An 18,984-nucleotide genomic window follows, 5' to 3' on the forward strand; every position below is an offset into this window, starting at 1 on the left:
TCATCATAGCATTATTCACAATAACAAATATATAGAATCTACCCAGGTGTCCATGAACAGTAGATTGTATTCTTCAAATGTGGTACATATGCACCATGGAATACTATGCAGCCATAAAAAGAATGATTTCATGTCTTTTGCAGCAACATAGATATAGCTAGAAGCAATTATCCTAGGCAAACTAACACAGAAACAGATAACCAAATAATGCATGTTATTACATGTGGGAGATAAACATTGGGTATACATGGTCTGGTCATAAAAATTGGGACAATAGACACTGGGCAATACAAGAGGGGGTATAAAGGGAGAGGGTAAGGATTGAAAAAGACTACCTATTGGATACTATGTTCCCTACCCGGGTGAACAGATTCACTCCAAACCTCAACATCACACAATATACCTTTGTATCAGATCTGCATATTTATCCCCTGATTATAAAATAGAAGTTGACAAAAAGGACGTTACAGAGTCCACTAAGTCTATTTAAAGCATCAAAACTTTCTAAAGGAATATCTTAACAGTTGGTACATTCTTATTTCACTGAGAACATCAATGCCGTTCTGATAGAAGCCAGGGGATGAAAAAGGAACTCTTTCCAGATGGAGAAGGCAACTCTATATAGGAAAGTCCCTCTCTCTTGTTGAAATGAAATTCAGGAGCTCCTTGTTTTTTTTTTCTTTTGTGGGGGGGGTGGGTGGAATCATGAATGGAAAATTTCTAAATGTTCAAGGTTATTTCATACTGAATTTCTCTCTTTCCTTGAGATTTGTTTTTCTCTTCTGTTAATTTTTTGTTGCTAACATCACATAGGTCCTCAGTTGTATACTATACTCAAAAGTTCTTTTCATCCTTTGATTCAAATACAAACAGTAGTTTCCTCCTTTGGTGAAAGGCACAGCTGAAATCAGGGAGTATTTTCAGAGAAAACATTATAAATAAATAAATAAATAAATATATTTATATGTTGTCATGTGTTAAATACTATATGTTATATGATAACGTGCTATATATTATATTTTATATATTGTATATTATATATAACTGATATAGGTGAGCATTTTTAGAAAAAATATAAACAAATATACATCACATATTACATATATATACTATTTGAAATCATTGAAAATAAATAAAGAAAGGCTAGAAAGAGAAATGAGCTTGCTCATTCTATACAATAGTCTAGTCCTACTATGAATTAGCATGCTTTCCAGAGTCACCCTGACCAACCCCCTATGACCAGTAAGGAGCCATCTACTGCCTATTTGTACATTTTATGGATGTGTCAAGTGCCTCATTTCCCAGTCCCAGTTTTACCTCCATATGTGAAATGACACTGATTCACATACAAGCACCAGCCTCTTAGGCACTGGATACATTTGTGCTTATCAAAGACAACAATTCTCTCACCCAGTTGCCATCCTGCTGCTCCCTCATCAGATTCGTGAGGGACCTAAGGTTTTTTTCAAACCAAATGACCTAATGAATCCTCTTGCCTTTCCCACAAATTCGACCCCTTACATAGACTAATGGCCTTCCCCCTCACTTCTAAGAATAATCATTAATCCTGTTCCCCAAATATTTCCAGCTCTCTGTCTTGCGGGATATATGGTAAGATAGCATTTCCTGGCCGGCTATTATGGGCAGAGCAGTTTGACTAGTTCTGCCAAATGAATTGTGTCGTATATCTTGGTGCCTTGTGTCAAACATGTTTTACAAAATATTGCCCAAGTATTTTATCAAACTTTTGTATAATTCATAATGAACTAAATGTCAGACAAATACAGACATTTCCTTATAAGACTTGAAGAATATTTAATGGTAGTTGAGGTTTTAAGGTCAATTGTATCTTGTGTCTTTTGTGTCTGATCAAAATTGTCTTGATCCAGCAATGTCCAAGAAAGAGTGGCTCAAAGTGAAGACTGCTCAGGAAGGAACCCCTACCAAACCTACGATGGACTTGTCTTGTGAATGAGAAATAACTCTACTCTTTTATGCTACTGAGATTTTTAGTTTTGTTACTGAAGCATCATTTTGTTCATCCACTGTAAAACCTCAACCACCATTACATGTTTTTCAAGTCTTATAAGGAAACATCTGTATTTGTCTGACCTTTAATTCATGATGAATTATACAAATGTTTGATAAAACACTTAGGACAATATTTTGTAAAATATGTTTTATAAAATAAAATAGACTTTTAAAAATAAAATTGCATGTAGATTTAAATTCTGATTAGTATATTAAGGCCCTGTAAATTCTACAGTAGACAAAGTCTGCCTGAAAGTCTAGCTCACATCTTCAGTTTCCCAGCCTTATTTTATCATCAAACTCTTTTTCCACAGAATCTTAGAAGCACCCACAGAGCACACTGATGGTTTAGAGATAGTGACTGTGATGATTAGTCACTTCTGGCAGGAAGGGAATGCAATGGCTTGAGAAGAACACATAACACCTACAAATGCACCCTCATTCTCCTTCTTATATTGATAATTCTGCATATAGGCATTTATACTATCATTATTCTTTAAATCATACGTATAATTACATGCCCCTTTTGAATATGAAGTATATATCACAGTTTTAAAAGGTAGTAAACACAGCATATTAGTGGAATTAGGGAAACTGAAACACAAGAGAGCTATATTGCTCTCTTCACAGGGAAAAAGATATGGATATCAGCTTTAGAATAGTTCCTTATCAAGTTAATGGGGGTAAAAATACTTTGAAAATTATTAATGATAATAATGCATTATTATTTCACAATTTAAAGCAAGGATGTGTTCGACTGATCAATTATTCTAAAATATCTAAGGCATTGTGAAATGATCATAAGGGAAATGGCCTCAACATTTTTTCATGGTATGTCATTATTAAATAATTTCCAATGAATTATTAATTTGAAACTTTTAAAATGTGTAAATTAAAATGTCTACGATTCTTCATAATATGTCAATTGTGATTTCTAGGCTTTTTAGAAAATGTTATGGTTTTCATTTGGAAACTCTCTAGATGTAAAATTTTGCTTCAGCAAAAAGTGTTAGTCTCATGACTTTAAAACATTTTATTTTTGTCAGGTACAACTTGGACCTTAGGTCAATAAATTACACTTGCTTTGGTAGAAAACACGCCATTTCTTCTTTGCTTAACATGTTTTCTTAAAGACTCCAACCAGCCACCTGTCTTCTTTGATACCTTTATAATACTGATTATTTTTCAACTTTACTTAGTGTTGAATGTGCTTTTGCTTTATCAATATGTATGTAAGTGGGTCTGTATAGTTCAATGTAAAAGTGACAGACATATTTTCTGCATAGCTTGTCCTGCACATTTGTATAACTTTATAAAATCTACAGCAAAATCATTTACAATCCACATCAAGTTTCTCATCCATCCATGTTCTTCAAAATGTAAAGCTCCTAAGAGATCAGAAGAACTCTTTTAAAGGGCGATGTAACCTCTTAACTGTATTCATTTACATTTCCAAAGGGCATACTTCTTCATGTTGTACATCTGGTTCCCTCCGAGTAGAAAGGAGATTCCAGGGTTATGGAGAGGAGTGCACACCAGCTAATTCATGTTACTGATGGTCAGAACTCCTGTGGGGATGTGTTTCTCATTCTGACCTTGGCTCTTTCCTGTGGAAGACATACATTTTTCAAGAACTCATGGTATCAAGCTTTGTAAAATCATCATGAGAAGGTGGCATTGTCTTGTCTGCTTTACCAAACTTTATGTAGGTAACATGCATTACAATATACACCAATAAAATTATAGTCTAAAGTTTTGTAAATATAATGCCTTTTGAAGCAACAAAATATAGACTGTTCTTATAAAGACTTAAAGAGTTAACAAAGGTGGAGTATGTTACATATTGAATATATTTGTAGCCTAATGAAGTTTTATTATCCGTGAAGGATATTCCTGTTGCATTATCAACCTTAGGTTTTAAGGAATACAAAACATTCTCCTTTAAAAAGTGTGGTCCTTGTCCATGACCAGTGAATAAAGGTAGAAAGGCCAGAAAAACGCCAAGGAACTTATCAAAATTTAGAATTTTATAAGGTGGCTTCTATAGCTCTGTGTACATGACTGCCGTTTAACTAAATGATGTAATACCCTTTCTGGAATAAGCTCACAAAAGAATAGGAGGATAATAAATGGTTACTGCTAGTATAAATGTCTCTCCCTAAAAGAATCTACTAAAAAGGGTGAGGAATTAGTTGAGTGATGATGTGGTGTCAACATTTTTACCATGCCTAAATGACACTTGAAATAATAGAGTAGAAAGGAAGAGACCTATAAGCATGGAAAGAAAAGGGAGAATTATGCATACAGGGTGTTTGGGCAGGTGAGATTTTACATTACAGGAAAGAAAGTAGCATATATGGATTTAGATCAAGATAGGTTAATATATTTGCTGATGGGAGCAAGCGGAATTTAAGAAAACTATGACAGATCATAGCAAGAAATGACCTCATATAAAGGAGAGTTAGCATACATTAGAAAATAATAACCTACCCAGAGATTTAATATAATACAATTATCTTAAGGGAATAATTGGTGGACAACACCAATTCTGATAATAGGTAATTATAGGAAAAACATATATACAACAGAATCCACACTGAATCATCAAAGACAGAGACTCTTAATGAGTGAAAGAGAAAGCAGTTACATCAAAAACATTAAATAAATAAGTTAGAACAGATTTCTCATCAAGAACAGTAGGAAATCAACCTGTTGAATAAAAGTAAGTAGCAACTGGCTGAGCACGGTGGCTCACGCCTATAATCCTAGCACTTTGGGAGGCTGAGGCAGGCAGATCGCTTGAGCTCAGGAGTTCAAAGTCAGCCTGGGCAACAAGGTGAAATTCCATCTCCACCAAAATTACAAAAAAGTAGCTGAGCATGGTGGTGAGCTCCTGTAGTGCCAGCTACTTGGGGGGCTGAGGTGGAAGGATCTTGAGCTGAGGGAGGTCGAAGCTGCAGTGAGCTGACATTGTATAAGTACACGCCAGCCTGGGTGACAGAGTGAGACCCTATCTCAGAAAGAAAGAAAGAAGGAAGGAAGGAGGGAAGGAAGGAAGGAAGGAAGGAAGGAAGGACGTAAAGAGGGAGGGAGGGAGGGAGGGAAAGAAGAAAGAAAGAAAAGAAAGAAAGAAAGAAAGAAAGAAAAAGAAAGAAAGATAATGTAAGTAGCAACCACTGCCACCACCTCTTCCAGTCAATATTTTATTAACAGTGCCAAAAAACAAGGAAAATAAATTGGGGCAATGAAAAGAAGAGACACAGTTGTCCTTAATTACAATTTACATCACTATCTGTATAAAATTCATAAAATTCTATAAACTATTAAAGAAAATAAACAAATTCAGCAATATTGTTATTATAATGCCAAAATCAGAAATTCAATAACTTTTCTATATTTCAGCAAGAACCAGGTAACAAATGTTAAATAAAATACCTCATTCACTATCTGTTATACACTGAATGTTTGTGTTTCCCCATAATTCATATGTTGAAGTCCTAAGCCCCAACCTCCCAATGTGATGATACTTGGAGGCAGAGCCCTTAGGAATAATTAAGTTTATGTAAGGTCATGTGCATGGGGCCCCATGATGGGATTAGTATCTTTGTAAGAAGAGGAAGAGAGACTCATCTCTCTCTCTCTGTGAAAGATTTCTTTGAAAAAAAAGGTTTTCCTATTATAACACAAAGGCCACAGTGCATTATGTTATCGCTCTGTCTCATGCCACTCCAGGCTTTTAATGTATGCAGATGTGGTATGTGTACCTGTTAAAGTTTTGAGTATGAAAAAAGTGTTAGGGGAAACACAGAGATATTAACATAAAGACATGATGTTACTGAGTCACAAATCAATGTCTAAAACAGCTTACTTCCAGATTTCTTGTTATGTAAGAAAAGTTATTCCTTCTTATTTAAGAAACTATTATTTGGATACTATATTTATTTCATTCTATTGATTTATATCTGAAATCATTCCTCTGATATAAAAGATATTCAAAATGCTTACATAAATGATGAATAACATGTTCATAGGTAGTAAGATCCTGAACAGTATAGCAAAGTTAAATGTCTAACAACATCAATTTTATTGAGTAATTTTATGTTGCATAACAAGCACCCTAAACTCAGTGCTTAAAACAACTATCACTTGCTCACAGTACTGAGGATGAGCAATTTGGGCTATGCTCAGATAAGAAGTTCTGTTCTTCTTTGGGATCATTCATGCAGTTGTGTTTATCTGTTGGTTTGACTGGGGCTCAGTGATCCAAGGTGACCTTATTCAGATGTCTGGCAGTTGGCTGTGACATCCATTTTCTTCTTCACAAGTTATAGCTTTCTCCAGCAAGGCAGGCTGGGATTCTTCACATATGGTATATGGGTTCCAAATAGAAGAAGACAAAATCTGCAAGGTAATTCAAGGAATAGGCTATGGAACTCACAGAATGTGATTTCCACCACATTCTACTGGTCAAGGTTTGTTATTAGCAAAGAAAGCCAAATTCAATAGATGGAAAATAGATTCTACCTCTTGAAGTGAGAGGCTACAATACGCTGTGGCCATATTTTCAATCTCTATCCAAGTAATGGCAAGAATATGTACAAATATTTAGAGATTATTGATAGTGTTGTAAAATGTCTGATAAATCCCAAGAAGCGTTTGGCAATATACCTCAGGAATAAATATGCACATATCCTCCAAACCAGCAATTCCGCTTCCATGGAAAAACTCTAAAAAAAACATTGCATGTGTAAAGGAAAGCAAGTATAAGGAGCAAATCACAGCATTGTCTGTAAATAGAAAAACGATAAATCAATTTAATGTCTGCCAAGTACACAAATTAGAGTACATGCATAAGCCAAAAACTATATAGTAGTTAGTTGAAATGAATGAACTACAGGCATATGTCAATAACTATTAATTTTGGAAATTAAAATCTCTAATGAATAAACAAGTTACAAAAGAATACGCATAGTACGATAGGACTTATTTAAACTTAAAAAGCCATATAATACTATACATTATTATGGGTGTATATGTAAGTCTGAACATGAAAAAATATATTGGGAAAAATGCACATAAGCTTCAGGATAATGTTTACCTCTGTGAATAGAAGAGTATGAAAGCAGTAGAGATTTCCACAATGTCTGCAACATTTTGCTTCTTAATATATATCTAAAGCATTTTGCACAAACATTATTCATACAATCTATTTGATATGTACATTTATGTCTGTTCTATTATCCTTTATAGCTCTTGCCTGCTTGAAATCTTTCAGAGTTAAGAGAATTTTAAGTGAAATATAATCCAGATTGTGTTTGCATAGAATATCTTTAGAAATTTATAAAACTGATTAGTACCAGTGGGTATCTTTGAGGAAGGGAATCAGAGAGTTAAAGGGTACATCGGGTAAAAAAGACTTTGCACTTTATACATTTTGATACTCTTTGAATTTTTATACCATGATCATGTGTTACGTTAAAAATATATTATTTCTCCATAATGAACATGGCTCACTTGAAAATGTGAGATAAATCACACAACCTCTTGGCCATTCTTCAATTTGAATGACTTGGATGATCCTCATTATATATTCTTTGAGAGACCTCTGTCTGTCACCCTCATTCAATGAAAAACTTTCAGGTGGAGCCTCATTCCATTTATGGTACACTTTTTTTGACCTTCCTGGGGCTGCTAGAAATTTTCTATTCTCGTAAGTCTGACAAGGCCACATTCATTCTGCCCTTTCACTCTCATTGTCATTTAAAGGTCAGATTGTGTCAAATCCATGCTCATTTGTTTTACCATATGCTATTTGAAATTGCTCAAGCCTGAAAATCCTGAAGCCCAGCACATAAAGAGACAGTTGAAAACTTAAATATATATATATACACATAATTTTCATGAAACTCATATTCAAATATATATATATTCAATTTGATGTCAAGATAAAAATGAAAAATGGATATCTACTTCTTATTAAATAATTAATGTTGACACATTTTAAATGAGATAGACTCATTCACTTATGTATTTAATAAATGTAGAGAGCCTCCTGTATGCCAATCACTGTTCTTGGCATTAAGGAGATAGCACTGAACAAAAAACTAAGTTATTTCCTTCATGCATCTTACATACTGTGGGGAAGAGACAGAAAACAATTAAACCATTCTGTATGTCAGGTCATGATGAGAAACAGAGAAAAACACACCAGGATAAGGAGAACAAGAGAGAAAGGGAGATGGGAGGAGTTACTCTTTTACAGAGAATGGTGATCAGAGTCTGTGTACTTTATGCACCAACATTTAAGCAAAGACCTAAGAAAGTGGTAAAAAAGCTTTCTGAGGAATCTTCCAGGCAGAAGAAACAGAATGTGCAATGGTCTTGGGGAGAAATGTGTTTCCTCTACCCCTGGGACAGTAAATCTCATGACTGCCCTGTAGTGAGTGAAGGAAGAGTGTAGCAAGATGTCAGAGAGTGGTAATGGTTCATACCAAAACCTTGCGAGACACTTTGTAGAGACCTTTGTGTATACTTTGGCTATTATGCTGAGGGGATTTCTGAGCAGCAAAACAGAGTGAAAAGAAAAAAGCGTGGAAGCAGGAAGACTGGTGAGGAGGCAAGAGATGACAGTGACTGGAAATAATAAGATATTTGTGGGCAGAGGAAGAAATAATAACAAAAATCATGTATGATTATTTGAATTCTTCTATTATAGTATCTATGATAAAGTCCATTTTGATTGTACACAAATTGTGTTGAATGTATTTACTGTACTTTTATGACATATGAAATGTATACAATTTCAAGTTTATAATAAAATTATTCAGTTTTGCGGTGTGTGACTTAAAGTATACAAAGTTTAAAATGTTTTAAGTCTAAATTATTGTGGCCATGAAGTGTATCATGTCAGGGCCTTCACCACTTATTTGTCCCTATGTTAGAGAAGACCCAAAAGTTACTGGGGAGCACCATGACTGAGGTCGTGAGTTTCAAGAGTTGGAATGGACTACACTGAATTGGGTGTTCGTTAGGGTTCTCAATATTCTATGAGAAATTGTCAACCCAACCCACTTGCTCTGATATTTGGTATTTGTTATAAAGCACCTGGCTCTGCACTTGACCAACAGCAATGTAGAACTGTTGCAACCACCATACTTCACAGAATATGAGAGACAACTCACTCAATATCTCAAAAAATAACTCAGCTAAAAAGTAAAATGTATGTTTATTAGAATTGCCTAAAAATCATGAAGTTAATACATACCTCCAGACCTACATTATAAATGAGAGCACCACCACACAATGATCTGGTCGGAGGTATTTAGCAAATAAATTGTGTGAACACTTATATTCTTGCAAATATGAGTAAGACTGATTATTTTCTCCCATCGTCAACTTTTCCCACCTTCCATCTAAGTAGAACATTAGCTGAGCATATACTTCCTAAAATAAAGGCCATATTTATCAATCTCCTGTGCAGCTAAATGTGGCTAGGTGACTAAGTCCTGGTCATTCACACATAAACAGAAGTGACATGAGAAACTTTTAGCATGTACTCTGGAAAATAATTGGTAGGATTTCTGTTTTTCTCTTTCCACCTTCCTGTTGTCTTGAAGGTAGGTAGGGTTAAATCTTTTTGAACAATGTGGATGAGGTCAACGTCCTAGGGAGGGCCAAGCTAAAGAAAAATGGCATATAGGCAGAGGAGAGCAGCTTGGAATTTGGGGTAAGAGAAATAAATTCTGTCTTTTAGGAAACCATTTGGCGATTTCTGATAACAGCTGTTGAATTTATGTCCTAACTAATACACAAAGATTTAATATACTTTGCATATATATTTAAAACACATCTTTTAAAAATTGTCATAAAAGAAAGTTACCTTTATCATAATACTGTTCACTTGTTTTCATCTTTAGTTATGCTTGGTTCAGTAGTAGAATAAGTAGTGAAGTTACAGTGAAGACCGCAATCACTCAAGGGATGCTGTTCCTGCAGAGGAGCATTTTGCTGATGTATCATATACTGTTAATGATAGGATATCACACATTATTATTCCGTTGAAATAAACCCTTTTAATGTATTAAGTCTCAGTTTTGTCAATGTACTAGGAGCTCAAAGTTACACGGCAAACAAAGCAGGCATAGTTCAAATCTCACAGAGCTTTTGGTTTAACAAGGACAATAGAAAACTTAAAAACAATTTTAGGAATTGTGATACATGCTATGATGGAAGATTGACCTGGAAGAATATCAGATACAATTTTCCTCATCTTATACTGTAGATGTGTCTTTGTGTGTATGTATATGTATATACATAAGGGTAGACCCAGGGAAAGGCTTCCCATAAACCAAAACAAGAATGATGTGTAGGTGTTAGGTGAAAAGAAGAAAGAAGACAGTCAAAGGTAGATCAAAGGGCCAATACAAAAGGTATGAGATGAGATAGTATATGAAGAACTGAATTATAGAGTTTGAAGGTGGGAGTGGCGAGAAATAAGTTATAAAGAGGGAGGGAAAAGGTCTCACTGAGTGTTATAAGATATAGGAAAAGGTTATAGTTTCTCCTTAAGTCCATGACAAACTTAGTAGGAGAGATTAGTCTCTCCTTATGCAACAGAGCTGTGTTCCAAGACCCTCAGTGGATGTCTGAAACCTCAGATAGTGCTGAACCCTATATATACTATGTTTTTTCCCTATAAATACATACCTATAACAGAGTTGAATTTATAATTTAGGCATAGTAAGAGATGAATAACAATATCTATATGCCAGCATCACTATTCTTGTATTTGAAGGCCATTGTTAGGTCAAATAAGGGTGGCTTAAACACAAATGCTGTTATTATAATACCACGAAAATCAGACAGGGTGCGGCGGCTTATGCCTGTAATCCCAGCAATTTGGGAGGCCAAGGCGGGCAGATCAGCTGCGGTCAGGAGTTCGAGACCAGCCTGGCCAACATGGTGAAACCCCGCCTCTACTAAAAATACAAAAATTAGCCAGGTGTGTTGGTGGGTGCCTGTAATCCCAGCTACTCAGGAGGCTGAGGCAGGAGAATTGTTTGAACTCGGGAGGCAGAGGTTGCAGTGAGCTGAGATTGTGCCATTGCACTCCATCCTGGATGAAAAGAGCAAAACAAGGCCCCCACCCCCATCTAAAAAAATAAATCAAGCTGATAACTGAGATGGCTACTAAGCGACTAATGGGCAGGTTAGCACATGTAGCACAGAAACACTGGGTAAAGGAATAATTCACGTTGAGAAGCAGGATGGGTGCTGGGATGGAAGGGATGGAGTGGATGGCATGAGATTTCATCACCCTACTCAGAATGATGCACAATTTAAAAGTTATGATTTGTTTATTTCTGTATCATTCCACGAAATATTTTCAGGCCATGGTTGACTGCAGAAAACTGAAACCACAGAAAGTGAAACAGTGGATAAGTCGAGACTGCTGGTTAAACTGCAGAGTGGGTGATGGAAATTGGATTTTTGAAAGTTCACCTTTGGTTGCATGACTGGATGGAGATGATATCTAAGGCACGAAGATCAATAAGTGGCTGTGACATTCAAGTTAGATATAATGGTGACCTAGACCTTGGTAGTGCTAACAAAGTTTGGAGTAGTGAAGGATTCAAGAACTTTTTACAAGATAGTATATACAAAACTTAATTACTAATTAGATGGATTGCAAGAAGGAAAGGGAGAGTTTCCGATGTTTAAAAAACTGGGTGAATGTACATGTGATTCAATTAGATCAGAAAAACGAGAAGAAACCGTTAAGAAGGAAAGACGATATGTTCCCTTGGAAATGATAGGTTAGAGGTACCTGTGAATTGTGCTTATGCACCTATTCAGAAAGGAGATAAATGTACATAAAGTTATACTGGTACTGATTTCATCATCCAGGTGCATATGAGTTGCAAGCAGTCAAATAAAGTCAACAGTGTTTTTTGTTTTTCAATCAAGTGAAATAGAAGGTTCATGGCAAGAGTGTTAAGTGTACTAAAAGTAAAGGGTAATTTTTTAAAGAAATCATAGGATATAATATGATTTGGATCTTTGTCCTCCATTCAAATCTCATGTTCAATTGTAATCCCCTGTGTTGGAGGTGGGGCCTGGTGGGAGGTGATTGAATCACGGGAGCAGATTTCTTATGAATGGTTTGGTACCATTATCTTGGTACTGTTATCACAATAGCAAATGAGTTATCACGGATTGGTCATTGAAAATTGTGTGGCACCTCTGCCTCCTTCACTCCTGATTTTACCATATGACATGAAAGGTCCAATTCACCTTCTGCCATGATTGTAAGCTTCCAGAGGGCTCCCAAGAAGTGGATACCACTAGGCTTCCTGTACAGGCTGCAGAACCATAAGCCAATTCAACCTATTTTCTTAAAAATTATCGAGTGTCAGGTATTTTTTAATAGCAATGCAAGAACAGCCTAATACAGGATATGTGATATATTGAACAAGAAACTAAAATTGGTGATTTCAAGTAGATAGAGAAAAACAAGAGAACTGTTGGTGAGCATGCCAATGAGTTTATGAGTTGATATCATAAATATCTAATGATACATCCTCTAATGATGGAGATACATTTTGAGAAATGCGTCATTATACGGTTTTGTTGTGTGAACATCAGAGTACATTTAAACAAACCTAGATGTTGTAGATCATAGCACCTAGACTATATAGTATAGCCTATTGCTCCTAGGCCACACACCTTCACAGCATGGCACTGCACTGAATAGTGTAGGAAATAGTAGCACAATGGTAAGTATTTGTGTATCTAAACCTATGTAACATAGAAATGATTTAGTAAAAATATGTAATATGGTCTTATGGGACCACTGTAGTATATGTAGTCCATCATTGACTGAAACATCATTATGTGATGCACGACTATAGTGGAGAGGTAGATTAGGAAGGAGACTAAACCACTCTCTGCAACTGGGATTACACTTATTTTGTTAATTTAAGAGGTGCGGAAATTCCAGCTACATTTATGTTTAAGGATCACAGCCATACATGTAGGTGGCTGTTATAAAGTGAAAGATAAGATAATTTGACAAAAAGAGATTAAAAACTAAGAGATTAGGATGTTGAGTAAATCTTACCCAAGATAACGGCAGGACTTGGCGGAAAAGAAAGACTGGAAGCCAGATATTTACGCTTTCAGTGAGCGGGGAGTGAGCAGACACTCACAGGATGGCAGCCTGGAGAGGTATTAAGGCTGATGCAAAAAAGCAATTACATTCACATGAAAGTGAAGAAGTAATCATTTAGATTAAACATAGGGGTTACAAGGCCACCAACTACACATCACAAAGCAGTTTCTAGAAGTCTTTTCTCAAGAAAGTCACAGAAAGCATTATCCTCAGAGAAGAGTCATGTTCCAGAGTGCATGATAGAGAAGTGGTGATAGAGAGGAAAAGTGAGAGTTTTTAAGAAAAAATATTATTTTCAGACTAAAGCGTTCAGAAGGAGGAATGGATAACCCCTCCAAAATTTCATTTTGATCAGTGAACAAGGATAACAGAGATTTGGCATACTGTATTACATTTCAAGGTTGTAAGAAGAAAAACCTTAGAACTTGAGTGTTCCCTGTACTATCGGTGTCTTCAGGTAACATCAGAGAATACATGGAGAAGAAAATCCAAGAAACTATATGAAAATCTCTGAGATAGGCATCCTTTCTCTGAATTTTTTGGATTTGAGTTGACCATAAAGTCCCATGCAGTGTTGCCAGTCTCTCCTTGTCATCAGTCAATTCAGGACATAGCTACCAAGGCATTCTCCATTATTTCTTATATCTTGTCCTTAACCCACTCAAAAGCAGTCACTGTCACCCCACAGACTAGATATGATAAAACTTTAACTGTCCTAACTAGGCTCCCTGTGACTCAGTCAAAGAATTTGGCACCTGCTATGAGCTGGGGAAAACCAAGCACAGAGGAAAATAAAATGTCACTTGGGTCCCCTTTGAGTGTGATGGAATGGATGAGATGAATCATTTGCTTGTATAGCAGAAGTAATTACAGACATTTGTAACAATGTATAACAATGAGGTTTTCCATCATGTCATATCAGCAGTTAGGTCGTCGGTTGAAAAGGGAGCAAATTATTGCATGATGATCTGCATCTTGTTGGTATGCAACAGGGGGTTAATGCTCAGACTCCCTTTCATATGTTGGGAACATCTGTAGGAAAGGCAGCTGGCAGTATGGCAGACCACAGAGAAGTGCAACAAAGTTTTAGTTTCAATCCATGTGAGATTAGATATGTCAACCAAATGTTTGCTATTAATCTATATTGCCTGATTTGCATCTTACTGTACCACATGTTAGTGTTCTTCCAAATTGCCATTGAATGAATATGATAATTTGATATTTATTGAATTTCAGCAGTGAACTCGACAACATGCAGGACATAATAACGGAGAGATTTCATGGGCAGAGACCTTAGACAGTGCTGAAAAGCAAGAGGCAAAGTGGGCATGAATGTTGATGTGAAACTTAATTGGAAATTATTCATTTTATTGTCTTGTATTAAACTTGAAGAGTGCACATTAAAATAAAGAACAGAAGTGGTTTGAAGAAGAATTTAAAGATTTTAAAAAATGATGTTTGTGATTCTGTTAGGAGAGACAGGCATATTTCCCTAGAAGCAACCACATGGGATCATAGGGTTGGGTGAACCTTAAAACTTGTACTTGGATACCTGCAAAGTAACTCTTTTCTTCATGTGAGTTAGAAATTTCAGAAGGATGAAAGGTAAACTTCATATCGGAGTTTCCATCCAAATCAGTCTCATTATCTCTAGCAACTGTAGGGTGAATAGCATGGAAATCAGATGATCTTCACCTTCCAAAAGTTGACCAAGTCACAATGATTTATGAATAAACATGTTTATTCAAAATGACATTGCATACCTGTATAAAGCATATGTCACTGATACTGTATCATAAGAGCATATGGTATACCCAATATTTAGTTTTCTAGAAAACTGAAATGCATAACATGTCTGCTGAAATAAGTGTAAGAAAAGAAAATATTGGAATGCATAAGTCATTGACACATTCCACAAACAATGCTAGGTACTTTGTTCAGCTGACAATAATCTTGTAAGTTAGATTTTATTATTCTTATATTGTAGAAGGAACAATACAACCAAAGATGTGTTACAGTACATTAGGTTCGTAAAAGAGTGAGCCAAAACTTGAATCCAGTTGTACTAGCACCAAATTCGTACACTTTCTACTGTACTACCACTCAACTCAAAAATAAACAAATATTTAAAAGTAAAATGTTTTTTAAAAACAGTTGGTCTAAGAAAACTAACTTGTCAATATGGGAGGTAGGAACATTGTAATATGTGTATAATAAATGCAGAATTTCACAACCTATTCAATATGTAGGCTAGTTTATCTCTAAATACTATATATTATATTTTTACAAAACTTTATATCTAAATAGGATAGAATTATAATTACAATATTATAGCAAATGTGGGTTTTCTGTTACTACAGACAAAATTAACTTTCTGCTAGTCCTTGAAAGGAACCTGTGTGCAAAAGACATCTTACTGTCATCTGTAAGGTACTGATATTTTCTCCAGTGTCATTATAGTTTATAACGAATCAGGTCAGAAAATGTACTAGTCCCTTTAACAATGAGAATTGTTCTAAGATTCCCTTACTAATCACATATTCAACTTTGGCGGGGGGTGGGTGTTAGAGATAATTCATAGTCAAAAAGAATTATTAAATGATAAGCAGCTATTATTTTGCAATGCCATTCTGGGAGTCTTTGGGGATTTTACATTTACATGAGTTACACTTTAAGAAGTAAGTGGCTTAGGAATATTTTTAAACTTATTAGTGATAAAGAAGGAAAACAGCTATTGACAAGTGAGGATGAGCACCCACCATATGGATTTTAACATTTTAATTATTTTGTTCTTTTTCTTTTTAAAGCAACTCTTAGTGGTAATAATTTTTCAACTAATTAAAGACCAGCTGCTACTTAGCAAGCTAGACACCCAATTAGGAATGTGAAACCTGCTAAACAACCTTTACTGCCAGCCAGCTAGCTGAATCACCTCCTATCACTGGCGTGGAATTGATTATTTTTTGTTTTGTTAAATGCATGTTGTTGTCACACAAACTGGATCTCCAGAATGTTTGTCTTTCAGAAGAGTTGAACAATCTGACATCCCGTTCAATCTCAATTTTTGGATGAATTTGAGATCTGTAGCAAGGTCCTTCATCTATCTTTGTAAACATAATTATGGAATGACTGTGGAGAATTACATTTTGCAGAAAGAAAAAAAACCCTGAAATGCAGAAGGCAACCACCCACGTTACTTATGATTGACAGTGAGATAATGGTATCATGCAAAACGGTTTTTGTATACTCAGGAAAAAAATCACAAAATGATAATTATATTTCTATTTATGACGAAGAAGTTTGGTCTTAAATGTTAATGATTTTTTCTCCCAAGAGTATCTTAAAAATCGGAATGAAGGTGTCAGGATAAATCATAGAGAAATAAACTTGTAAAATATAGTCTTATTGTATGCACGATGTTTTTTTCCCCTCTGTAATAGTTAGAAATAGTTTATCTTCACAAAACAAAACCTCTCAAAGTGCTGGAGGAAAACAACAATTTAGCATTGATGCTATGGAAAGTCTTTAAATGTAATACAATACTCAAAAATTTCTTTCTCACTGTTTTAAATAGTTGTTGCTAATGAAAATAGGCTCTAATAAATACATAAATCAAATTGAAACCCAGAGATAATTGATCATGGATAACAAATTCTCAGACACTTTGACTCATAAAGAGAATTCAGAATTCTCTCTTAGAATTGTCCAATGCCTGGCGACTTCCTGTCAGACACCTTAGAAATTGGCAGAGCTGTAGCCTGTGAGTCACATATTTAGTTGTATCGAATAATCCTTAATGACCTGGAAGAACTCATGCTATTGGCAGGGATGTCAGACAAGACACAAAGATCACTACTTTCTCCCATTGCTTGCTTTGCTGTGCTGGTTTTTTGTAGCCTCATTTCTGTGCTCTAAGCACAGTGGGTGCTCAATAAACATTGTTGATTGGATGTCATTACATCTGCTGTGAGTGACAATGAGTCTGACAGGCCTGAATCCAAGGATCCTCTGGAAGCTCCAGCAAATGGTGAGGACAACACACTGGATATCATGGGACTGGAAGTGTTAAAGCTCTCAGCAGGAGACTAACTTTGCCTCCAGGAGCCTGAAGTTGATTCGGAAAAGATAGTACAAGGGCTGGCAATCAAGAACATGTTTGACTCTTTCTTGGCGGCATGGTGTAAGCAGTGTTTTTGATGTGAATTATGGCTGAGCTTCCATCAGGGTGCCTCTCGAGACAGATGCTGTGGCCAGAAGGCACTTTCTTGAGCTGAGAATTTTCTGCTCTATGTTGACTACTGCTTACACTAAAATTGTTTTTGTCACGTGCGCCAGCAGGGCAAGCAACAGCAACTAGAAGTCAACTTTTCTTCTACCATTCTTCAGGTCTCTATAATGCGGCCATAGCAGTTTTCTACAAGGCAGGTCAGATCATGTCATAATTGTGCATAAACACTTTAGTTGTCTTGCATTGCCTGTATGATCACATTCAGGGACTTCAGCGTTGCGGACTAATCCGAGTGTGAACTGGTCCTTGCGTAATTCTTTTAAATCTTTTGCAAGACTCAGATTTGCGTGGATAATAATACATCATATTTGGTATTTCTAATTTGCTAGGTGCTTTTCTCTGTACTTGACATATGTAAACTCATTTCATTCTCAAAATAACTCTATGAGGTAGGTGCCATATATTATCATCTCTGTTTAAAGATGAGTAAAAACTAAAGCACAGAGAGCAAAGGTAATTTCAAGGTCACGCAGCTGGTGGAGGTGAGATTCTAACCTAAATCCATCTAAGCCCTTGCTCCTGGCTACCATGCTTCTTCCCATAGATTCCCCTCTGATTGTAAGCCTCCCTCGGTGCCTTTGTATTTGCTGTTTCCTTTATCTTGAACGCCTTTCTTCTTCATGACTGATTGGGCTCAGCTGTCAAGACTCAGCTAAAGGATTTATTTCATTACGAAGCAATCTCTGATACTCAAATCAGAGTTGCCTATCTTCATGACTGGGCTCAGCTGTCAAGACTCAGCTAAAGGATTTATTTCATTACGAAGCAATCTCTGATACTCAAATCAGAGTTGCCTATCTTCATGACTGGGCTCAGCTGTCAAGACTCAGCTAAAGGATTTATTTCATTACGAAGCAATCTCTGATACTCAAATCAGAGTTGCCTACTCCCTCTTTTTGGCCAATACTACTACACCTAGGGAAAAAAATAACCACAACAATAACTACGATTGCCACTACAGTCTTAACAGCATGATAATTATTATCATGTATCTGTTACTTAATATGGCACTATTTGCCTGGTATTGTGACATACCATCTTCATCTCCACCATGGTGTGGCACAACATCATGACACAGAGAGGTTAAGTGACTTACCCAAAGATAAATGGAAAATTAGTGACAGAGCCAAGATCTGCTTATGTCTAATGTGCAATAAATTATTTAACAATAATTCCTTGTTAGAAAATGATGAAGAATTTCAAGATGGCTTCAAAAGAGCATTAAGTAAGGGTGCCTTTTAAGCATGAATAGCTGTGTGACAGCACTGGATGCATACCTATGTAGCCAGTCCTCTTCAGGAACCAATGGGACCAATGGGAATGCAACTAAATATTTACCCATTAAACATGTTCTCAGCTTGAGGATTGGGGTACATAAATAGGCATCCTAATATTGAACGATTCTTGCATTCTCAGAATAAATGTTACTGGTTTATAGTGTATTTACTATATTTTGAATGTGGTGTAGAATTTTACTTGCTAATGTTTTATTTAT

General features: G+C 35.9%; 1 protein-coding gene across 1 annotated transcript in view; it reads right to left on the bottom strand.

The window, feature by feature from the left end:
- Positions 1-18,984, bottom strand: part of ARAP2 (ArfGAP with RhoGAP domain, ankyrin repeat and PH domain 2) — a 247,505-nt gene that overhangs the window by 3,832 nt on the left and 224,689 nt on the right. Inside the window, exon 36 of the transcript XR_010126032.1 lies at positions 3,370-3,638. The gene's annotated coding sequence lies outside the window, so the exon portion shown is untranslated. The remainder of the gene's footprint in view (positions 1-3,369; positions 3,639-18,984) is intronic.

Source organism: Pongo pygmaeus, chromosome 3 (assembly GCF_028885625.2).
Source record: "Pongo pygmaeus isolate AG05252 chromosome 3, NHGRI_mPonPyg2-v2.0_pri, whole genome shotgun sequence".
Lineage (NCBI taxonomy): Eukaryota > Metazoa > Chordata > Mammalia > Primates > Hominidae > Pongo > Pongo pygmaeus.